The sequence below is a fragment of the Haliaeetus albicilla genome, chromosome 14 (assembly GCF_947461875.1).
Source record: "Haliaeetus albicilla chromosome 14, bHalAlb1.1, whole genome shotgun sequence".
In the NCBI taxonomy this organism is placed as follows: Eukaryota; Metazoa; Chordata; class Aves; order Accipitriformes; family Accipitridae; genus Haliaeetus; species Haliaeetus albicilla.
In genome coordinates, this window is record NC_091496.1 from 26,113,070 (window position 1) to 26,139,033 (window position 25,964).

Below are 25,964 nucleotides of genomic sequence, written 5' to 3' on the forward strand. Positions count from 1 at the left end.
GCTTTCTTTCATCTAAAGATAAGTGGGCATGGGAATTTCAAAGATGACACAGAAACAAGATGTGCATTTCAAAACAAACCATGAAAAATAGACTACACCTCCTACTCAAAGCTGCAACAGACATGATAAAATGGGTAAAAACAGATATTCTTGCACAGAGAACACAGATGTTTAAGGCTCAGAAAAGAGAATAGACACACATTGAAGCTAATCTACAACAGAGAAACGAAAAAATAGGTGATTCTTCCTCTGAGAGATATCTGTCTTTATTTTACAAATAGTTTTAGAGAAGTTTTAGACATATTAAGTACTTTTGTTGATAAGATACTCAAAAAGTTTAGACAAAATCACTCATTTACCTGTTCTTTATGAATAGCCTTGTAGAATGAAGTTTCTCCTAAATCTTTCATATTTTGTTTAGCCGCAGTGAGTCCTGTAATTGCTCAAACTTTGGTATCCTCAGCAGTCCACACTTGAAAAAATAAACCTTATTTGTGCATACAAAAAAAGGGAAGGATTTCTTTATCCACTTGCACAGAAATAGCATATTGAACAGCAATTAAAGCAATATTCTTCATAAAAACATGCCTTATTTGCAATGTTTGATCATGTGGAGTAGCACCTAAGTGACTTGCTCCAGAAGCACTGATGTTACTCATACAGCTATATGGAAAAGTGACATTTTGTAAGCTTTGCAGAAATAAGAGCTGTGTTTCTCAGTTGGAGAAAAGGAGTAGCTGAGTCTATTTCATAAATAAAAAAGAAGAAAAATGCCACTTCCATCTTCTATTCCATTAAAATTTACACACACGAAAAAAAAAATCATGTTGTCAAAATCTGTTTTCTCATGAATGTTTTCCTTCATTGCTTTTGCCTGAAATGGGTTCACTGAGATTATGTATATTATGCAAAGTATTAATGTAAGGTGATATCTGTGGAGTCAGTAATAGAAAGTGCTGAGTGTCCCTGATGTCTACTGGAGTTAACTAGTGTTAAGGCTTAAAAATGAGCTGTAAATGTAATATAAAATTTTGCCCTTGTATGTCAGGTTTTTTCCAATAACTCAAAAACACTTTTCTGCATTTCAGGGAATGTAGGTGCAAGGGAGAACCATCTTTAGACCCCATTAATAAGGAATGAGTGTAAAAGATCAAACAGTGCCCTGTAGAGTGACGCCAGGGTCTGGTTTTTGTAGCTGAAGTAAAATCTTGAGAAAAACACTGCTAGTCTCTTTTCTCACTCACAGTAATATTTATCCTTTATAATTTTCTAGGTTTTTGTTACAAGTTTCTCAAGTTGTGGTTTTTTTCTAATTAACAGAGGAATGTTTTAGTCCCATGTAAGAATACAAAATAATATTAAGTTTACAATCCTATTTTTATAGAATCATAGAATCATTTAGGTTGGAAAAGACCTTTAAGATCATTGAGTCCAACTGTTAACCTAACGCTGCCAAGCCCACCACTAAACCGTGTGCTTAAGCGCAACATCTTTTAAATACCCCTAGGGATGGTGACTCAACCACTTCCCTGGGCAGCCTGTTCCAATGTCTGACAACCCTTTCAGTAAAGAAATTTTTCCTAATATCCAACCTGAACCTCCCCTGCCACAACTTGAGGCCATTTCCTCTCATCCTATCTCTTGTTACTTGGGAGAAGAGACCGACCCCCACCTCACTACACCCTCCTTTCAGGTAGTTGTAGAGAGCGACAAGGTGTCCCCTCAGCCTCCTTTTCTCCAGACTGAACAACCCCAGACACTCCTCACAAGACTTGTCCTCTAGACCCTTCACCAGCTTTGTTGCTCTTTTCTGTTGTGCTTTACTAAAGATTGAATGGGTTTTTATAACTAAGATACCTTTGGATTATTTTCTCAGTTTTAAAAAGCCATGGTCAATTCAGAAGACTGGACCGAGTGGAACCAAGAGTTGAACCTGTGTGCAGGAGGACAAGAATACACTAACTTCCAACCAACGACATTAGAGCTCTGTATTCAGTTCCCAGGCCTGCCACAAATTCTGCAAAGACCAGCAAGCAACTTACTAGGTCCCAGATTTTCCTCCATAAAATGGAGATATTGCATGTTTCCCCCTACTGTCTACCCCTCATGCTTAGTGTGGTCCCAAGCTTTTCAAAGAAGAGGCTGTGAAATCGTATCATTCTTAACCAAATGATTAGTGCAGTATGTAATGGGAAAAGTTCATCCAGGATAGGAAACAACTGGCATAGAGAACCTGCGGATGAACTATGCTTTTACTAAATTAACATTGCTAATTTACTATACACATTGGTTATTGATTGTAAATATACTATTGGTTTTCAGGCTAAGGCCAGGGGGCTGTTGTTTCCTTTTTAGTCAGCTTTATGGAAAAGGATGGGAGGAATACATTATTATATTATATGCTAATAGGATTTAATCCTCGCCCCTCTGAAGCAGAACTCACACTGACTTCTGTGCTGCTAAGATTTTACCCAGTGTGAAAATTTCTTCTCTGAATTTTTCTATTTTGATTCAAGTTTCCAAAATAGCTTTGAAAAACAAATGCAAATACCTTCATATGCAAGAATTAACATCTGCATAGAAATTGATTCATACCACTCTCCATATAACAAAAATGTAGCATGAGTATGTACTTATTTTCCAAGGCTGATCAACTAGAATAAAATGCAAATTTCTTGTTAGCCAAAGTAATGTGCTATCATTACTGTCAGTACAGAAATCCCACTACAAACATGCAATAAATAATGTCAGGAAATGTCAGTTTCAGAGGGGATGTCACCATGGAAAATAAGCTTATGAAGTGCTGAAATACAAGTGGTATCGCTTCTAATTTTGAACTTTGATAGTAGAAATCAAGCCAGTTTAGAGGTATATTTCACAGGAGACAGAGTGAGTATATCCTAAGATAGGAAATTCAAATAAATCATTCCTTCAACATAAAATATTGAAGATGCAAATTGATGTCTGAGGATTTAAGGATTTAAGAATTTTAAGGACTGAAGATTTAAAAACAAATACAGCTCACATGCTCACTGATAATTCACAAGTTCATTTCAATTTTCCTGTTTCTTCCAGAGTCTGGCAAACTGGTTCATCTGAAGTAAAATCTAACAAAGATTTTACTTGTGTTCTAGAAATGTACAAACCCATTTTGGAAAATCAAGCTTGTTTCACTTACTTCTTTGTCTATTGGTAACAAGGATACTGCTAGTGGAGTTCCTTTCAGGCCCAAAACAATGCCTGGTCATGTCAGTGGGAATATTTCTGGTGTGTTGCAGATTAGACCCTTACAGGGCATTGCAAATGGCACTGTTTCTTGTCAGACTTTTCATTTTGGAAGTCCCAAACATAATGCTTACACTGCTGTACACTGCAGGGAAACTTCAGAACAGGTAGATTTATGGCAAGTTGTGGCAACAGCTGGATAAATTTAGAGAGTTCAGCATGTGGCAAGATTCTTTTATCAAAGAAAGCTTCTATACGAGAAGAAAAGAAAGGCTTTTGGCAAAGAGATACTACTTATAAGAATCACATGACAAAAAATTATTCTATAATACAGAACTTACTCTTGCAGAAGAGAAATTTAATGTTACTCATGCAACTAATGTTACATTCAAATAGCTTTCACACATTTTCAGCCACGGTTAACCATTAAGAGTAGTAATAGGAAGTTCATGTTTTAAAATGCTTTATTACAGCAGGCACATCATTTTGTTTTCATTTGTCTTTCTTACTATTTTGGCTTCAGATGGTGAATTCCCTATTTTTTCAATTTGTAATAAATCATGAAGACTTGTTTAATTTTCTCCAGGACACCTATTAATGTGACTAGGTTTTTTGTTACTGTTATTGGAAAAATATCTATTCTTAGCTAAACCTTTTTCTGTGAACACTGGTTCTTTCCAAAGTTGCTGGTTCACTAGTTTATTTTTTAATATATAGAATATGTGGGGAATACACTTGGTCACATTTGAAGACAGATTTTTTTTTTAAATATAAATCTTTAGTTTCTAGGAAGGACTAAGTACCAGGGAATTTTGAAATGGTAAAACTAAGGTTCTTCTGAATTGCAACCTAAGAGACAAAACTAGATAATTACTATGAATGACAAAGGCTATTAAAAGTCACTTCTGTGCCTGAGAAACAATGACGCTGTTGAATATGCACTGGTTTAAGTTTTCATTTCTAAAAGAAGATGCCTTTACACAAATACGAGGGTTAAACAGATTTGTGATGGTGGTCTCAAGTGAGCTAAAAAGAAATAATCATAAGGTGTTTTTTTAGTTAATTCAATTGATCTATGAGTGAAATGTTAAGTAATCTGTGTTTTCTGTTGCTGGATGTACACCTGTAACAGTGTAAATACCTTTTTTTCCAAAATGGCTTATTAAAAGTAAACAAAATATTCTGGCTGTAACACTACAGGTTAAATATGTTATCCATAGGAGAAATAATCTCTTGAATTACATGTTCCAGGACCTTCACCTTCCAATAATCCCAACAGAATTTCAAGATCAATGTTTTCAACAAAGGATTAAAAATTCCCAAAGGCTATGAAAGAGTATTTGTACATACACCTTCTCTAATCAAACTGTGGTTGGCAACTTTAAAAATATTCTACTCAAGAAGATACGGCAAATCTCCAGTTTTCATAATTGGTATCTTTCATGCTTTACAGGCAAGGAGGCATAATGTTCTATGTTACTATGTTAACACACTATCATCAGGGTTGAAAGTAGTTTAAGTTAAACTTAACTGTTCTTAACTAACTAGGTAATAAGTTCATTATCCCATGTATCGTGGAGTAGGCTAGTGCACTTAAATTTGACTCTGAAACATAACACTTAGAAATAGGTACAAACAGCATGTTAAGTTAAAAAAGCAGTCTTTGTATCAAGCACGAACAGGTTTCTATGGAAGTTGCATTTCCAGTCTGAACCCCCACACTTTCAATACAGCCTTAATGCACTTTTCTTATCATTAGCCTTATTGCGAACTTCACCCATTCTGTATTTTCTGCTCTGGTTATTCCCACATTCACCTGGCCCTGTAGTTTTCTTTATAGACTCTCTGAATGTGATTCAGTCATCTAAACCTAGGCGTGTAGTTCTGGGTAAGATGGCCTAGGGCATCTGACCTGGCCATCTGCTCTTCCAAAAAAAGGAACGGGCCTCCCGGAGGTCATAGGCGTCTGTCTGCTAGCCCTCTGTGGAAGTCTTGGAAACCCTGGGGTGTCCCGCATGGCAGTCGGTACATACCTGCCTTCGGAAAACTGAAATGAGCTCTCTGTCCAGGAAAGCGGAAGAATTGCCCCGGGAGGAACTTCAGCTGAAGAGTAGAAATTATTCTCTTTCTTGCCTTCTTAATGTTCCTCTCCACCCCAATCTTGCAACTCTGGAATAGCCTGCTTCTTAGAATGGTCCATGTACACTGTATCCCTAAATGTTATGCAAATGGACACTGATGTTGCTGCCCATATTTATGAATGAAGGTAATGCCATTTTGATGCAATTAGCTGTTTTCTGAGTCCATCCGCTATTTCTAAATCCTTCTGGAGACTTAAGTGAGGTTTGCATTTTAGCAGAATGAAGTCAGGAAATAAATGCCCATTTCCTAGACTGAGATTTCCATGCAAAATGCCTGGGTGCAAGCACCAAAGAAACTGAGGCCAATGTAAAGGTGTCTAATGAGCTGAGATGCTCAGAGTAGAAGAGGGCTTTCTTCTGACTTGCATCTAGAAAATACCTTTTCATGTTCCTTGAAGTAGATGTTTTGGACCCACTGATTATGACAGAAAGCTTTGGTCAGTGCACACAAATGGGGTGCTTTTTTGTATCTTCTTTGGCACAAAACAGGAAGGGGATAAGGGTACGCATCTTGGTTTATCTAGGTGCAGAGTTGGGACCTGGGAGGTTCTGCAACAGGATCTAATGACAAGTAAACATTCCAGAGTGCTATAGTACAAAACCAGTACTTCCAAGTTTTCATACAGAGTTCAAGTAATAAACAAAAAGGTGATTTAAAGGAGTCCTGAATCCTTACTGGGTATCCCAAGTTTGATAGACTCTTTCAACAAAGATATTGTAAACCAACAAATATCCATGCTGATTTGTTTATTGTTCCCCAGGCATTTTAGTAAATTTATCTACCTATCTTTCTGTCTATCTACCTATCTGTCTATCCATCTACCTATCTATCTATCCATCCATCTATCTCTTTGCAAGTTTATCAAGATAAACATGTATCGGGATAAAAGAGCTCTAAATTGCCTTCAACAATGGTATCTAAAAGGCCCTGAAATTCTCCTCTAATTTTTCTTACCTCAAGGAGCAGAAGGATGGGCATAAAGAAAAGATATTAAACTTGATCATCGCTCATGAATCATGGGCTTGCTCAATATTTTACTCAAGTGAAAGCATACTTTCCTGATGGCTAAAAAAAAATAATAAATCTTAAATATCAATCAATCTAGTTCAAGCAAACCCAAAGAATTCTAAAATCCTTGATTCAATGTATAATTACTATTGTTCAATGTATGGTACAAAGACAGGCTTTCCTTTTCACTGATGAGATTTTTAAACAGCTACTGATTATTTTGTAAATGATATTTTCCCCTAGATTTACTGCTAAACCCAGGTATTTGACTTGATAGATCACTCAAATTCAGCTTCCTTCAAAAGAAGGGAAATCTAGCACTGAGTGGTAAATTTATATGGGTAAGTACATTTGCAGTCAAATGAAGACTCATTCTTTAAGTATATTCAGCAATCAGTGTTATCCCTGAGCCAAATATTATGTCTGCATTCAGCCTTCAATGAGGCAAAACTATAGATGAGTTGAAGGAAGGGGCTACCAAGAAGGTTTTCTTATTAAATGAACATGAAGGGTGCCTTCTGTAATCCTACACGGCAGGCACTGCAGGGTAGGATTTGAGTGACCATTTGCCTCACAGTTCTCTGTAGCCCTAAAAGTGAATTGTCATGGTTTGGCTGTATTGGCAGTATCAGTGCCGCTCAGCAAGGCTTTTGACCTCCTGTTGTGGTAACAGAAAAAGAATTATGACGAGGCTTCTATATTCATACGTTTACTACATCTGCAGAGCCACAGGACAGGTAAATGTGAGAAACACACCAGGAAAGGCATGGTTTGTCAGCAGAGGTGGCTTTTCCCTATGCTGCCGTTCAGGCATCAGCAGAGCAGTACTGTGGTATATGACCAAACCAGAGAAGTGACAGCAGTGTAAACCCCGATCATGAGCAATATGGAAATGTATGAACGCCACAGCTTATACCTTACAGCAGCTCAGGCTAGTGGTCCTTTCCAGGCTGTGAATGTAAAGCGGATGTTAAGGTGGGGTAGAAAGGGCTGCAGTTAGTTTACTTGGTTCTGTACCTGGTGCAAGGTAAATAGAAAATCTGATTTATTTCACCTGCTGAAGACAGAAAAATATGAGCTGACAACCTGGCTTATACAGGGGATTTACATTATTCAAAAATTAGATCAACACTATTTGCATTTTTCTCATTAAAGATATGCTGCATTGAGCTTCTGGACAGCTAAATAATAGTGTCCAGGGATTTTAATCTTTTAGGGACCAGTTTATGAAAAGACTCAACAGCTGTAATTTCATCGTCCTGCTGTTTTCTTATTATCTTATTTTGTTATTTTTATTATGCTACAATAGCTCAATGTTTATCAATTAGCGGACATATCTGCAGATAAACGGAATCTTTAATTAAATTAAATCTACTCAAATATTTAACTTCCTGTAGGAATTTATGTGATATAAATTTACCACCTCAGTGAGGAAAATAACATGTTACAAAAAAAAAAGATATTGAATTTTCATGCTCAAACATACCAATTAAAACATTATTAAAAGCATTGGCAGAAACACTCAAATTTATAAAACCATTCAAAATTAATTTGGGGAAATGTAGTATTCCAGCTCTATAAGCAGTGCATGGCCAAAAACATGCATGGGGCGTTATTCTCCCCTGTGTTTTGCAAGACCAAAACCTACTGTCTTGCTTTATGTTACACATATGTTTCACTTAGATGGGAGTATAAAACTTTAGCGGAACTTATCAGATTCCATGACATTTGTCAACTTTACTGGCAGCACAGAACTGTTTTCCTGATCAGAAACTGTTTTCATTAGCTTCAAAGCATAATTCAAGAACTAATTTAGTCAAATTTTTATTCAAATTGAATGCTAAGGAAAGGGATTTATTAACAGACACGTTTTCTAATTTGCTATAATTTTTTTTTGTTTCTACTGATGCAAAGATTTGTTTGCATGTTTTATTCCTCCACCGTCATATATAATGACACATTTAAACTCTATAAGAAATATTTCCTTACAAATAGCTTTTTATATCTTATATTGGGTTTATTCTAATTAGTAGGATTAAGACTGGCATTAGATGTTTAATTGCTTAACATACATCCATGCTCTTTAAGATTTCAGAACACGAAAAAAAAATAAGTATACAATGCTGTTTCGCATAATGCAATGTGTGCATGTGCCTCTGTGTGTGTGCATAAGATAGCATTATGAACAGGCATTTTAACTTTAGTTAAGATTAGGCCCTTGATCCTGGCTGCCTTCTTGGAAGTGCCTCCCATCAAAGAAGGTTGCAGTACCTGAATGATTAGGCATAAGCTAGGGTGTAAGGGAAAGTAGAAACACTCCTACTAGGAACAGACTAGTTGAGGAAAAACACATCCTCAGGTGCATTCTTTTTATTTGGAATACCATGCAGTATTCGGAAGGTTCGTATTCCATAGTTATTGGGTAGATTTTTTCATAAGGAAAACAACATACAGAACAAAATTAAGGACTTCTGCCTTTCATCTGGAAGGCACAGGCACATTTGTGGTTGAGCTGCAGTAGCTGGTGGTGGTAACTGAATTTTCATGGAAATAAGCGATGACTCACTAGGGTTGAGTTCATAAAGCAGTATAAGATTGATCTACTCAGTGGGCAAACCAACAGTTCAATGAGGCAAGATCAGCTTAGTCCACAAAGGCTTCAGGAATCATGTAAACATAGGCAAATGGATTATAGCTGGCTCTAAAAACAATGAAAAATAGCTCATGCACACTGTAACTACAGCTTATTTTTAAAGATAAAAAATAACGAGCACAAGCTGTATTAGTCTGTAACAAACCGGAACAGAACAGTTGCAGAAATACATGAAGGAGGCTATTGTACAGAACAGCTTTCCTTTCAGATCTTTCCATTGATAATGTCAGAAGGTTCCACTTAGCTTTGTTTAACCAGATGTCAATGAACAAAAAAACCCTTTTCCTGATCTGTTCTCCAGCATAAAGCAATGAAATATTAATTAATACTACATTTAAATGGCTATTCAATTTACAATAGTTCATTTTTTAGAGGCAGAAAAAGAGAAAGAGTAATTGACATCTATGAGGAGGTGTTCCTCAAGCCAAAAAAATGGTTCACTTTCATTTATTTAAAAAGCTGGAAAATGCACATTTGTTTGGGAAAGCCATTTATCCAGAGAAATCTTTAATTACATGCGCCATAAAACAGGCGCAAAATGCTATCTCCTCAGACCTGTAACTTTAAGCCATTGCAAAGCATGAACTGCCTAATTTCACCAGAGAATAACAGTCTCTACTTCACTCTGTTGTTGCATGACAGCTGTATATGAACAGCTACTCTCCCCTATGAAGTGGAGGGATGCCACATGACTGGAGGCAAAGCACTGCATTGTGTCAATGTCATTTCTGTTAAAGATCTTCTTGTAGCCTGACATCCAGAATGGAGTCGCACATTAACGTACAATGGATAATATTTCTGACAATATACTCTGGATGGCCTTGAGCTGATTACCACTACTTCTTCAGAAAACAGTTGTTACTGAAATGTTTCCTTTCAATAGAGCCTGCCGGAGGAAGAATAGCAAGCAAGACTGGATCGTTAGTGCTGGATATATCATAACTTTGTAATCGCCCTACTTTGGTTCTTGAAAACAATTCTTTGTCAAGGACAGAAAACAGCTTGCCTGTAGGTGCAATAATGGAAAGAGTAGAGCTGATCTAGATGAGTGTCTGTACGATTATCTCATGCTTACGTGCTAAAACTTTAGCTAGTTAACAATAACAAACTCGGGTTAAAGGCAAATGGTATCATCAGGAGTGATGCTCAGTCTTTCAAGCAGGGCGGTACACAACACCCTTTCAATTTATTCAGACAGAATACTGCTGCCGGTTTAGCAAAACGTTTGACTACGATGCGCTATCCGAAAGGTGAGAAAAAACCGGCAGTATTGGTGTCCCACAATAATGCTCTTATCTAGTATCAGTCACGGATCCTGCGTTACAAGCAGCTTATGGGTAGTCTTTCAAACTAGAGTTGAGTCTCAGAACTGACAGTGGAACTGTGTAGGTATGGGGATTTGGGACCATTTAAACCCCATGAAGATGTAAGACAATAGGGTGATGAGGTGACATGAGAATTTGCTGTGGAACTCAATGATAAGTCTAACCCAGGTTTCTAGGCGATGAGTGGATGCAAGGATCAGCTTTCATGTCTCATCTATGAACCAAATCTAAAGCATGCCCTTCCTTCAGCTTTCTGAGATGTGCAACTGTTAGTCCTTAAATTTCTCCGTATATCATCAGTAAGGTCAGCCAAGATGGCCAACCTGTCCCACAGTTCTACAGAAGCAGCCATATGTATACATATATACCTGTTACTCTTTTTAAAATTATTGCACTAGTAGAGATGAATTTTCCTGTGACATTTATTCCTCAAAGAGAGATTTTCATAACAACTTACTTCAGAGGCAAGAAACACAGCTCATCCAGAACATAAATACCTGCTAGGATCTCAACTGTGTTTAGGAGCTCCAGCCGCAGAGATTTCTGAAGGGTCTCTGCAGGACACACAGTTCTGAATACCAGCCCATCATAACAAACACTTAAACAAGTAAACAATGACTTCCCAAGCATGAAATCCACCTCAAAACCTGAAATTCCTTAAGCAAACTAGGAAGAGAGCAATTGCATCGGACTACCAATTTAACTTAGGAAAACCTTGAAAAACTTAGAAGAGAAGAGTCACTGAGCACTGAAACCAAAAGCTCAAATGAAAGCTGCATAGAATTGCTCAGAAAGGTAGGAAGTAAAGAATATGAGAGGATGGGGGAAAAAACTGCCTAATGCCAAACTCCTATCAGGAGCTCCCATGTTGCCTAAAAGAAAGTTGAGAAAATGTCAGGGGAAGCTGAACTCGCTGGTATAAGCACAGCATGTGGCAAAACTTCTGTTTTTTTGGTCTTGGAGTGCCAGAAAATGTATTAACTGTTAATAGCCTGGACGTCCTCTTGTGATTCTGCTATATGTGTGCTTTTTAAGTCATCCATTATTTATATAATTCTTTACACATTTTCCCTGACAAAGAGGATTTTGGATTAATATTTAATATAAATATAGATATATTAAATACATCTGTATATACACAAATAATTGCCCCTGTTTTTCTTGATACACATTACCACATTGCAAGGCTGCATTGTTTAAGTTGACCTAAGCCTCTTTCCCATTAACATCTTTCCATTAGGTCAGATATTGGCCATAATCCTCATCCCAGTAATCTCTGAGGACATTTGACATCAGTTTCAATAGGAACAGGAACAAGCAATTTTTGTGTGTATTTGTATAAATCCAAATAGAATTTTGGCACCTTTAATGTAGTAACCTTTTTGTTCTTTGTTTTAGTCCCATATACAGATGACTAAATACCCCAACAAGTACCTCTATCCATGCAACTCCCAGTCAGATTTGTAATCAAATTTTTCTATTCATAAAACAGCATTCTTGTTCCTCATTCTTTTCCTTTAATAGTGGGTATAATCTTACTGTGATCACTTTACTTAGATATGAGAGATATAATGCTGTATCATCTCATTAAAACATCCTGTAACAGGGATATCCGCCCTGTTAAAAGCAGTAGAAGCAACTGTAGATTTCCCTTTGAAGTTGCTACTAACTCCATTCTGCATTTTCTACTCAAGAAAATTCCCACTCTGAAAAACCTGAGAGCCCTTACTAAGCCTTCTCCCCAGGGTGTATCAGATTAAGATAAAGACTTCAGTAAAGACTATCTGGTTTGCTCAGTCTTGTACACAATACGCAAGGTCCCTCCCAGTTTTTTGGATTAACAAGGATGATGCTTCTCAAGGCACATGATATTCCTTTATATATTTTTAAAGCACAATGCAAATATTAAATGCCACTGACAGCATGCTTCCACAGTTCTTCATGTCTCATGAAATCTCAATACATTTTCACAGGTTCAATTCAGCTGTATGAATATTCTTATTCTGGTTTCACTTAATTCTTGCCTTAATTATTTGAAATTAAATAAAACATACAGTAGAGGATATAATCAGCTGAATAGCTCACAGTTTACTACTGTGGACAAAATGCCAGTGTGATTCTCCAATACACACATAGGAATCACAGTTACACAGGTTATATTACCTGCAACCTGGAAAAAGTGCTCTGAGAATACTGCATACAGTTCTGCTGCACATAATTCAAGACTAATGCTGAAAATGAAAGTGAATTCTTAGAATAACCACAAGAGTGACTGGGGTTTGGAAAACGTGCCTCATAGTGAAAGACTCCAGGAGCACGTTGCCCATTTAACTTCTCAAAGAGACTCTATTAACTGGTGACTGACTTGACCGTAATGAATACTGCAATGTCTATCCAGACAACACAGACTGATGATAAACTCTTCCATCGAGCCCAGTGGAAATAAGACAACTTCCAAAAGTTCAGAACTGACGACAGAGAAGTTGCACGGGATTCACGTTTCTTCTGTTCAGATGCAGACATCTATAGTATGAATAGTTGCTTTGCCTCTCTTTACAGGCTGTGGACAGCTATGAACTTTTCTATCATACTGCTTTTTTCATCTTAGGTAAATGAACTGTGCTCTAATGGGCCTATCACTCTCTGCTGGAAAACTTGCTCAGTTGTAGATAGACATCTAAATTAAAGTTTGGTAAGAAGAACTCCTTCATTCATATTAGAAATGTCACACACCTTTCAACAGATATTAAAAGACTGTGATAGACTCTTCACTGATGGCTCTTCAAACAGAATAGGAAGCACTTCTTATACTGTACTCCCAAATTTAAACTAGAATTAATGCAGAATATTCCTATACCTTGTGTCAGATATGAGGTTTGATGCAGTGATCACAATGGTCTTATCTGACCTTACAAAATGAATACAGTTGACTTAAACCAAAAAGGAATTTCCAGAAACATTTCTTCATCAGCCTAACCTTGCTACTTTAAAATCGTGTCATGAAACAAATGTCATGATGTGCACAACCAAACCTAGATCTTTTATTTCTGCTTCAACTCTTCAAATTCAATTTGGAGCTCTAGCTGAAATAAAACTAATTAATAATTAATTCCCTTACAAAGTCTGTGTGAATGGACCATTTGCAAAAAAAGAATGGAGACCTGTATAAATAACTTTATGTCACCAAACCTTTAATGTTATGGTCTCAATATTCTTACAGAATTGTTGTAATTGCATTTCACAGATGCGTTAACCTTTTATTCTTTTCTGATAGAAATGTTTGTATGCTCATGGGTTGGACAATACTATTTATTTGTCCATTCGAAACACAAGTTTTCACTTCTGTCTTAGAAATCAAATTGTAAGAGATAAAACAGGTGTCAGATGTAAGCAAACCCAAGAATTTCATTGCCTTCTTTTCATATTACCCTTACTTAAAAAAAGAATTTCTCGATGTCTTCTTCTGTTTAGCAACCTTTACTTAAAAAAAGAATTTCTCGATGTCTTCTTCTGTTTAGCAACCTTTATTATATGCCTACAGAATTCGCTACTCAGTGCTGAAATAATTCACTGTATGGAAGACTTCAGTACAAGCTGTGCTCATGCCAAAGGAGTTCTAACCCAGAACATAAAAATGCTCTCTCCTGTCTGAAAATTAAAATGTAAGTTTTCAGCTTCGTAACCACACTAAATTATAAATGCAACAGAATGCATCACATATTTAACATCAAAGTTCTTCATTCATTCATTAGTTGCAAATATTTTTGGCTCTGGTTTGAATCTTCAGCATTCTCAACTCTCCTTTCCTCCTCATTTTTTTATTTGAGCTTGCAGTTTAGAAGATGTATTATAGACTCTTAAACATACTGTAGGTGCAACTTTTTATGTCTTAAATCTACCATTTTAAATTTTACATGATATATTGAAGGTTCAACTTATTTTTTTGTAGTTGTGTGGGAGTATCTGACTTAAACTCATAAGCATGAAGCAGGTCCAGAGGTGCTTTAGATACTCACACTCTCAACTTCAAAGTAGTAATATAAGCTTCTGCTTACAACCATGTGGGACATGTTTAGCTCTGGGCACATTTCACTATGTAACCTATATATGGCCAATGAGAAAGACCTACTTTTTTCCATAACCTATTTTCCCCTTATAGAAAGAGCTTAAATTCCTATGAGTAATGAGAATCACATAAAATAATTTCAAAGGCAATTTTAAAATGGAAGAAGTTTGATTGAAAGAAATTATTAAAATTACTTTGCTTGCCTCTTACTCTCTTGTTTCTGTATTGGGAATCTGTCATTCTGACTTGTAAGCGTTAAGCAATTTTCTGCCCTTTTCCTAACTTTTGGAAACAGGCAGGAGGTTTTCAGTATTGTTGGCTCCTTTTACATTTGTATGTGATGAGCTTTGATTCTGACCACGAAGACAGAGAAATCAAATAATTCAGGAGGGCCTGAAGGGTCAGAGGCAGACAGACCACTGCTTAGTGGAAAACAGGTTTGTGGTATCATGGCAGTGATACGGCTGCTCTAGGATCCAAATGTGGCCAGCAGTTAGTACAGGAATCAGTGAGCTGTACTGCTCCAGCAAGGTAATGCTCCATAAATAAGAACGAAATGCGTCTCTGCAGGTTAACTTTTATAAACTTCTGTATACGCTTAGTAGTAATATTCACCAAAACTTTGAACTGTTTTGGTTTGGTTTTCTTTTCTTTTAAAGAACCAAGACAAAGTAGGTTAAAAAATTACTTTGGCTCCCAACATTGTCATAATCAGACACTAATTGAGTTGCATAATGGCTGATGTCATGGGAGACCTCTAAGTAAAAATAAATGTCACTATATTGGCTTATCTTTAAAATTTCTTGCAAATTCTCTCCACACCATGCAAAGCTATCCATTCTTAGAAAGACTATCAAATCACCACATTGCTCGAAGAACTGTGTTTCTCTTAATGTTAATTTTGTCTTTCCAGTGAGGTGATTGAAGAAATCAGTAAATAAGTATAAAATAGGTTTATAGTTTAAGCTTCCTGTCCTCTTTTGTCTTGAACTTATTTAACTTTGAACCTTATTTTTTATCAGTCACTAAAATATGAAGTATATTCACAGCTGTGACTAACATTTCACATACCCCATCAGAAAAGGAGACTTTTTCCATTCCTGATATTTTACTGAAATATATTGGTTTCATATTCTGACTTTCATTTCACTAAATTATATGTTCAGTTTCTTCTAAAATCAGATTATTAGTCCCTACACTTTTTCTATATGCTTAGCCTTGCAAAGACTTTTGCATGTCCTTATCTTCATGTATTGGATATAATCAAGGTTGAGTGGAAGTTATGCCATTGAGTTTAGTGTGAATAGGACAGGATAAAAAGGAAATTTTTACTATTTTGATGCCCAATTTTCCAATTCCATTGCTTGGTTTGAAGGCGCTTCTGTGACTCCTGTGCAGTGCTGCATTTTTAAGGATAGAGATTTTTTTTCCAAAACATGTCTTTACCTCTGTCTCAAGATGATAATGAACAAATTAAATAAAAAAAAAAAAGAGGGTGAATAGTCCTCTGTAGTCTCCTTTTTAAGAATATGGAGATGATATCATTAACTTGTGTCATTCTCTGAAATGACATTAGAAAAGATCTTGAAGGTTCTAGGACATTTTCCAATGTGTAACCAAGATCAGATATTCTTTTGAAATGGAATTGCCTTTGTTCTAGAACTATTTGGGATAAAGAATTGACATTGAATTATGAAAAAAGGTATTGTTTTCCCTTAGGAAAAAAAAAAGAGAAATTCCGATTTCCCCCAACAAGAAAGCCAAGTTACTAAAAAAGGCTGGAAATGAGATATTATTTGTTCTGTTACACTTATTCCAAAACAGAATAAATGCAGTATAGCTACTGTAAACCACCAAGTGATACTGTATAGCTTGTACTTAACAAGGGCAAATATATTGTATTTTTTTAAAGTTGTTTTCACAGCAAACAGAAAAATGACTACTAGAGAAAAAGGAACTGGAAGAGAAGTTTTACTTGTGTCCAGTGTCATAGATCTCAAATTACCCAAAAAGGGTTAGTATGTATTGTTCCGACCTATACTGGACATAAGTAAGACATTTTTTCTGGTGTGGACTTAAATATTACACAAGATTTTTTACTTTTAAATCTAATCTATTGGCATCTACCTCATCTGTTGCTCTTCAGCAGAAAACATCTTCCTACTGAAGACAAACAACAACTCACAGCCCTCTTATCCACATATACTCTGTCATTGCATGTGGTCAGGGCCATGGGAACAGCTTTTTACAACTGGCAGTCAAAGATATTTTGCTGGACTTCCTCAGTACATGAACCAACTCAAGTGTCAAAGCAGCTGGAAACACCACAATGAGTCCTAAAAATGGCCAAGCAGAAACAGAGAAAATGTGTTCCTGAACTTCAAGTTTTCTTACTAAAAGTGCTGTCTTCATAAAAACCTCTCAAAATATATACATTTTAAAATTTAACTGGCATTTTGTGACATTTGAGTATTATCACGTCCCAAAGATTCTTAACTCTCTGATAATCAAAGCAAAGAAAAGTTAATGAGCCCATCACCCACTCACAGTACGGGTGCTTTAAACTCTTTTGCTCATTTTAAAAAAGCCTTAAAGTAGCATAAATACACATATTGATTTTTATAAGATATTTGCATATCATAATTACATATATATATGTTAAAAAGAACCTCCTAAATTAGGTAGCTAATGTATTTATCGTCAGAATAAGAGGGTTAAATTCAAGAACAGCAAGACGGAGAACCCAGTTAACTACAAGCCAGTCAGCCTCACCTTGACCCCTGGGAAGATAATGGAGCAAATCGTTCTGGAAGCCCTTTCCAAAAACATGAAGGACAAGGTGACTGGGAGTAGTCAGCATGGATTTATGAAGGGAATATCATGCCACAAGAACCTGAAAGCCTTCTATGGTGAAATGACTAGCTCGGTGGATGAGAGGATATTGCTTATCTTGAATGAAAAGGCTGTCAGCAATATCTCCCATAATACTGTCCTCGACAAACTGATGAAGTACAGGCTAGATCAGTGGACACTGAGGTGAGCTGAAAACTGCCTGAACTGTTGAGTTCAAAGGGTTGTGGTCAGCTGCACAAAGTCCAGCTGGAGGCCAGTCACTGGTGGTGTTTCCCAGGGCTCAGTACTGGGGCCAGTACAGTTTAACATCTTCGGTAATGACCTGGATGATGGGACAGCAAATTTGCAGAATGTACAAACTTGGGAGTAGTTGATCCAGCAGATGTTTGTGCTGCCAAAGGGACCTTAACAGGCTAAAGAAATGGGCAAACAGTAATCTCAAGAAGTTCAAGAAAGGGAAATGTTAAATCCTGCACCTGGAAGGAATAATCACGTGCACCAGTACAGGCTGGGGGCCAACTGGCTGGGAAACACCTTTGCAGAGAAGGCTCTGGCAATCCTGGTGGAAGAGCCAGCAATGTGCCCTCGCGGCAAGTAAGGCCAACAGCTTTTCCCGGGCTGAATCAGGAACGGAATTGCATGACCTGCAGGTTGAATGTGTGATCCTTCCCTTCTCCTCAGCACTGGGGAGGCCACAGCTGGAGCTCTGGGTCCAGTCCTGGGCTCCCTGGTACAAGGGGGCAATGAACATACTGAAGCGAGTCGAGCAGAGGGCCATGAAGATGCTGAAGGGCTTGGAGCATGTGAGCTATGTGGAGAGGCTGAGAGAGCTTGCATTGTTCAGCCTGGAGAAGACACTCAGGGGCATCTTATCCATGTATATAAATACCTGATGAGTGCAGAAGTTAAGAATATGGAGCCAGACTCTTCACAACAGTATCTGGAGAAAGGCCAAGCAGCGAGGGGCTACTATTGAAATAGAGGAAATTCCATTTAAACATCAGAAAAAAAAAAATTCATTGTGAGAGCAGTCAAACACTGGGGCGGGTTTCCCAGGGAGGTTGTGCAATCTCCACCCTTGGAGGCATTCAATAACTGGCTGGACATGACCCTCAGCAGTCTGCTTTTGGTGACCCTACTCAGAGCAGGAGGGACAAGACAATCTTCAGAGGTCCCATTCAACCTCACCTCAATTCTGCAATTCTGTTCTTCAAGAAAAAAATATTGTGCTGTAAGGCTATATCCCCTACATTGTAACACTCCTTGTGGGATTAATGATAAAGCAGCTTTTCCCCCACTTGTGACCAAGTAAGAGACAGCTAAGAGTGGTCTTAAGATCCATGGCCCAGGCCTGGTGTGATGGTTGCCAGAGAGCCCGGCACAGCAATGTCAGGAAAGTCAGCTCAGGTATCTCATGAATTAGAGAAGACTGGACTTCGCAAAACCTACATCAACATCCTTCAGGCACTTTAGGAGATAAACAGTACTGACTGAGAAGTCAGGGGAAGTCAGGGGACTTCAGAAGAATCAGAAGACTGACTTACGAGCCTGGTAATTCACGAGAGTCTTTAAAACAAACTTTTCTCTTGTATCCATGTGATGTATTGCTTAAACAAGAAAATCATGATAGTTTAAACAAGGTCCCACAATGAAATACTACATATTTTGTTCATTATCCGGTCTATCAAGTGTCCTAAAGTGTTAGACGCAAGTTTTCTAAAAAGTTAATGGTTTCAAATTCTTAAAAGTCTTTTGAACAGATTTTTAAAATTGCTGGCTTTACGGTCATAAGCATTAACATTCAGTTCTTATAGCCTTATAGACAAAAAAAGTTACATACACACTACTGGTATCCTGTGGAAGCTATTTGGTGTTAAAGACATTCTCTGCAACTTTCTTCAGTAGTAAGATTTTCGAAGAAATCACTGGAAGGAATGGTTGAGGATTTAGAAACATTTTTCATTATAACATCCACCTAACCTATTTTTCTGTCCAATGTACTTCTTAACTTTTTGCTAGAAGAGAAATGCCACACATACTCTTTTTTAATTAAAAACAAAATAATTCCTCAGACTAAGTATGTAATAAGCAACACATATATTGCTAACTGGAGACTTCCTGCCAAAAGTTTTATGTTGATATGATATTTGCGATGAGACAATGTGATGACAATGTGTTGAATGCAAAATATTTTGTTAGAAAATCTTAGGACTCCTTGAGGCTTATAAGAAGTAACAGCAGGGCCATTTTGGAATTTTGGGATCTCCATTCCCATAGCACACAGGCTTGATGCATCTCCCCCAAAACACAGCAATCTCATGCTCCATTGCTTTTGAAGTGACAGAAGGACTTAAGAATTCATTCATTGTGTCAGGTCAAAGATATATCTATGCCAGGAACTTGTGGCCATTACTGATTCCATAGAAAAGAGTAAAAACAGAGCAAACATGTTTGATGCTTTCCCTTAATATTGTCTCATCTTCCATCTATTTTCAGTTCAGGGCTTTTATGAAGCAGATAGCTTTTCTATGTACTTATAAATGAATTTCTGTTCTATGAATTTGCCTAGCTATCCCCTCGAGTAAAAGTTAGTTTTTAAACATCTATTATGTGAGATACTGCAGAGTTCAGTGAGTTTCTGGTTTGCTGAAAATCTCGAGAAAAAAGTTGAGTTCCTAAGAACTACAAGCTCTCCTTAACCGGATGTAAGTAAGGCTTAACGAAGCACTAAAGCATTCATAATAAAAAAATCTAAAACTGACAGAAGTTTTTGTAGATGCCAGTCTTTTCCATAGATTTTAAGCCAGCATAGCTGAAAATTTAGAACCATGCAAAATGTTCGAATTTCCTACATTTAAATAAAAGATCTTTAAATTTTGAACTTAGACATTGTAGCTTGACATGTAATTTGATATATAATCATATTATATACATTCTTGCTCTTCTGTATTAGCACAATTTTAGTAAACAGAATTTCCATCATATTTATTTCCTCTAATGCATTTCTAAGGTCTTCCTAGTCATGACTATGTCTGATGAATACTGTTGAACTCATATGATTGATGAGCAAGTTAACAACTAAAAATTTTCATGGAATAATTCTCCAGGCTTCCTGCAGAACATTCAGTATGGAAGGCTTTGTTATTTTTTCATGGTTTAATTACAGTGCTTCAAACGACTGAGCATTGAAACAGCTCTTGCAAATATTTAATGACATTGATCTACTAAAAACAGACACATACCTTAGATTCCTGTTGTTCCTTCTACCAAAACCAGTGTTACTTTTTAGCGTTTTCCCCTCATTTAACTGGAGCAAAAATAGTATTCCTTGCTGAAATAAATGTAATGATATACTCTGCAAATAATCTTTTTTTCTTTTGTCCACCCTGAACCTCAAACCTGATGAGTGGCTCCTGGAAAGCAAATTCTTTGCGGGAATGTTCGCTGATTAGAAGCCAATTGAAAATGGGAACTTTCTTCATGCATAACCCCAAACGAAAACAGCTCTTCATGTCTCCCCAAGACTAAACACATGCTCACACACAAAGGAACAGGAACCTGGACCACGGTGGACAAGAGCACCACCTGGTGACACCTTCCCTTTTGTTGCCTTGCCCTCCTGCCCCGCACCGAGCCTGCTCTCGTCCTCAGTTCACGCTAGCATGGGAAGAGGATCTTCAGGGACCTTAATTTTCAACTATACTTTCAGGTCTTGAATTCTTGTTCTGAAATTACAGGGTTCTTTTTCCTCCCCATTTGGGAACATTACACTGTCTGGCAAGGGTTTTCTCTTTTGAATTTTCCAGAACTGAATTTCCATGATCAGCTCCATTTCGCTTCTACACAGAATGCCAGGAAGCAATAATCTGGATAGAAAAGGAGCAAGAGATTATACACAGACTACCTGTGAGAAAAAGCATTTCTGGAGATGCATGTTTTAGACTACAAAACTCACAAGGACAAGAAAATTTTAAAGAGAAATGTAGATCAAGAAATCCTCCTTTATCAAGCTTTTTCCAGATTTTTTTTTCCCACAAATTTTGCCCAAATCTAATAATTACTATGGCTGAAGATTGGACCGTGATGCAATTTATACTTCCAAAGACACCTACTTTTTCCTCTCTTCTGAGGTCTTTTTCTAGTAAATATTCTTTATTGAGACATAATCCATAACTCTCTGAAGTCAACAGGATCCTTAATGGGCTTTACATCAGCCACTAATTTACTTACCATATGCCTAAAGGACACAACTTTAACTGTAATTATTTTTCTGTCATTAATAGTCAACTTCATTTATATTCAAAATGTTCTAAAATGATTTTGTAAAAATGTTATCTTTAGTTTTAAACAATGGAAAAGATTTTGATTAATTTTATGATTACAAGAACAAATTAGCATGAAAGTAGGCTAAAAATTGTGAACATTCCTTTGATGAAGAAAACTTCTGGGCTTCCTGCCAATTTTAAAAGAAAAGAGGGAGGTTCAAGGTAAAGATGTAACTGTTTAGCTAGTGTCTGAGTCAGAATCTAGAAACAGGGACCCTTACATTTTGAGTCCTTACATATGCAAGAACTCTTACCGAAATTAAGTGGGGCAAAAATAAAGCACTCAAAAAAAGCAATGTTTCTGTAGCAGACAAATATAAGATGCAGATAGATAGAAATGAGCTGCAGCACTTTTCAAGATTTGAATACTCTTTTACATATTGAAGTATATATAAGGTATGCTGCTAAAATATATAGTATAATCACAAATAACTACATATATAACATATATAAGTATCTATGATTATATATACTACACTTATACTCTGTGTGTGTATGTTTATACGTGTGTGTATATACATACAGACCCACACACTATGCAATTATTTGGTATAAATTGTATACTGAACATTTTTAATAGGCCCTAAAAAGTGTGTAGAGAAGAAAAATTCAAATAAGCACTAAATTCGCTTCAAGGCACCTCATAGGTGTGGGGCTTTTCTTACCTCTAAGAGCCAGGTACATAACACTGTTGTCTTCTGAAGATAGTTGCATGGGGAACTACAAGCTTTTCAGGAAAAAAATAGCAAAGGTCTTAGTTGCTTTGCAAGGAATAAACATCTCTTATGGGTAGGAAGCTATGTCACCATTTGGGAACATAAATTGAGAACACCCTGTAGATTAAGATCCTGTGATGCAATGAAGCTGTGTTCTCCCATCGCAGCAGAGGGTGTCAGGGTCCTCTGACGGAACAAGTCTGCACTAGAAAGGGAAGGAGGAAACCTTTGTGATTAGGGCCCTTTTCTATTAAATATTTATACAATGAGAAAAAGTTGCAGTAGGCAAAAAAGAGGGACTCACAAGGATATATCACCTGATAATCAGATCTTTTCCTGGGACTGACAACAGTCCCACCAGTTAGCTGAACAGCCTAAGAATCTCAGGCCCTTTTTGCTCAAGTTGTGTCCAACACATAACTGAGAAAATATTAGTGGAACATTTTTTTGTATTGACTTTTTAAATTAACCCTTATTATTTCACAATTCTCCTGACAAAGTGGTTCATGGATGAAAAACGTTTATTGCATTTTTAATACATCATCTACATTGAAAAAAGAAAAAGTCCTCCACTGTATTTGAACAAGCCAATGCTGGAGACATGCTATGTACTTCATGCCTTTTAAGCCATAGTAAAATTTGCCATACAAAATAATGTTTTATTCTCTCTTTTTTTAATCAGCTTATTCAAAAAATGTAACTGCTTAGAGGAAATCAGATTAAGCTACACAGCAATGTGAATATTGGCTATCTGGGTCTTTAACTACTATCTCAGAAGAAAGAAGAACCAAAATGTATATTAAAAATACACCTAATGCTTGATATGATTAATGAACTACTTTTGATAATGAGAACTGTTATATTATAACATATATCCAGTATTATTCTCAAGAAAAAATGACACAGAATTTACCAAAGTATGTCAGGCATATTCTTTCTGAAACATAACATTTGGAAATGTAGTTGAAATAGCTTGTAACAGTATTAAACATGGCAAGTAATGAATGCAGAATTATTCTACCACAAACCACTTGTGGCAAAATATGACAGTGATCCAATCTATTACCTCTTTTACTTGAAACTCCAAGCAAGGGTCTCCATTTATTATCCTTGATTATCCATGTGTGGCTGCTTAATTGAACGGATTGCTGATAGAAATAAACTGTTAAAGGCTCTGTATCTCAGAGACCTCCCAACCAGTTCAAAAAAGAGACTTACAATGACACATAGTATCAAAGTTAGGCCCCCAGGTTGCATCCTGGATCTTTCAATTTAGTATATAAATAATAGATTCAAGATGTAACTTGGTAACTTTTAAAAAAGTAGAATATTTCATGTGAGAAGTCCTCAGCTTGCTCACTTGGGAGAACTGACATTTCAAGAGAACCATTCATTTTGCCTTTTTTTTTCCCTGAAGGGTGATCCATAATGTGCAAACAAGGAAAATTTAGTTATAATAGTCCCTATGAAACAGCTAGCAGAAATGGACAGATACTTCAGGAATAGTAACCTGTCCTTTTTGCTATGTTTGTTCACAACATGAGTGTGTCTCATCTGCTGTACTTCCAGATTAAGAATTCTGTAGTTTCCCAAAATTTGTAAGAAAGACTGTCCATAATTTGGTTTTCCAGAACTAAGTGATATTTTATCCAGTGGCTTCTCAGTTATTTGAACAATAGGAGGTGAAACTGTGCTTTTTACAACTGTAGTATGGACCACCAAGCCACCACTCCATTGCCGAATGAAAAACGAACACTTCATTTTCTTAAGTCATTGTGGCACTGTTGACCCTGAAGAGAAATTTCAAGTTACGATAATAAGCATCACATAATAGTTGAATGGTTGATGAAAATTGTTTCTAATCTTATGATTGTTATATATACATCACTTGAATCACAATAAAACTGCTTCACCTGTTTCCTACATCCCACTACTTCAAAAGAATTAAAAACGTACTTTGCCGGCAGTGCTAACTATGACAGATCAGGCCTCACCCTATTTTCACATCGCTGTGAACTAGGAGTAGCTCATGAAAAAATGGATTTACACTGCTGTAAAACTGACGTAAGTGGGATAAGCAAGCATCAAGGCTCAGCACCCCGTATGAAAAAGCTTGGAACTCCTCTAATAAAAAGGTCATGCTTCAGAAGACGAGCTTAGTCTTTAGATGATGTGGTAATGGATGCTATAAAATCATAAAATGTTTTGCACAGACAAAATTCACACTGGCATAGTGGCTGAGATCCACATATCTGTGACCTCAACACTTGCCTCTTGCAACAATGTCTAAACTACCAACGCTGAAGGAGCTTCTATTGCTGAAGGAAAAACAATTTGTTCAACTTGTAGAAGCATGTTTACAATATAGGTGCTTGGGTACCGTGAAGAGGGACAGGGTATAGAAACCTAAGTAGAACCGGCTGCATCGCTGTGGAGCTCTGTCTTCTATACTAGCTTCATTCTAAATGTTGAGTCAAACCAAGGGTAAAGAATTGTGGGGTCATGATAGTCAGAAATATTCCCAAGACTAACCAATGAGATGATTGCTACTTCTTTAATCACCAGTCTTTGAGGAAATTTGTGATACCCTCCACGATAAATCCCTTAGTGAAAAGAACAGGAATGAAGACAGGAGAGGACAGTGCTACCTCAGTCTGGATCTCAGTGCTATGTCTGAACTCCAGAATAAAACACATTTTTCTCTCTTTAGTTCAGCCACACACACACACATAAACACAGAGGGGAAAAAAAGCTAGCTTTTCTTTTAATCAAGCGTGCAAAGTACTCAGCAGCCACGGTGGACCTTGTGTGTATGTTTGCACGCAGTTTCAGGACAGGACTCCCACTGAGAACAAAGGATGCACAGAATGAATGTCAGAAATGTTCATATTTCTTAGAACCAGTATTTCATATTGGGAATTTAAAAACAGAGAAGACTATCTCTGTATAAAACAAAAATGGAAAAATACCTAAAGAAACAAACAAAAAAAGAAAAAAGATTTATTCTTCATTAACTTCTGAATGCTACTGCAAAACAGCAAAACTGGGATACTGTTTATGGTTTAAGACACCCACATTTCAGTAGCTAGCACACTAAATTGATAATTGTTCACAAAAATAGCTAAAACATATCTGTTGGTTTTACATGTACTGGTAAAAGAGAACTGGCACCATAAAATACTAAACCCCACAAGTTTTTAGCTTTTCTGTCACATCTCAGTGCATTTAATATCCTTCTGTCATATTATTTATGACTTCACAAAGAAACCAGTTATTTCCCATTATCTCTTCAATAAATAAGTAAAGCAGAGCATGCTGCAGCACTACAATTCGTTAATGAGATGCCTACAAAATCGTCACGGTGTCTAGTCTCAGAAGCTTGCACAGCATCTAACTATTAGAGTTTGCCTCAGCCCTGAAGAGTAATTGCATTTTTTACACATTGATATGTTCCAATCTGATGGCTGAGACACACATTTTGGAGTGGATTACATAAAGTAAGTAAACCTTCCCATAACACATTTAACATTTAAAAGAAAAAAAATCTAGCAGTGTTTTCAGCTTTCATTAACTTTTCCACCAGTCTATCATAAGACAGTTGCTTTTCTGATAAGGAAAGCAGGTCAAAACTTTTACTTTGGATTTCATGTG

General features: G+C 36.8%; 1 protein-coding gene across 2 annotated transcripts in view; it reads right to left on the reverse strand.

Moving 5' to 3' along the window:
* KCND2 (potassium voltage-gated channel subfamily D member 2) overlaps positions 1-25,964 on the reverse strand; it is a 277,265-nt gene that overhangs the window by 229,894 nt on the left and 21,407 nt on the right. The gene's annotated exons all lie outside the window — the stretch shown is intronic.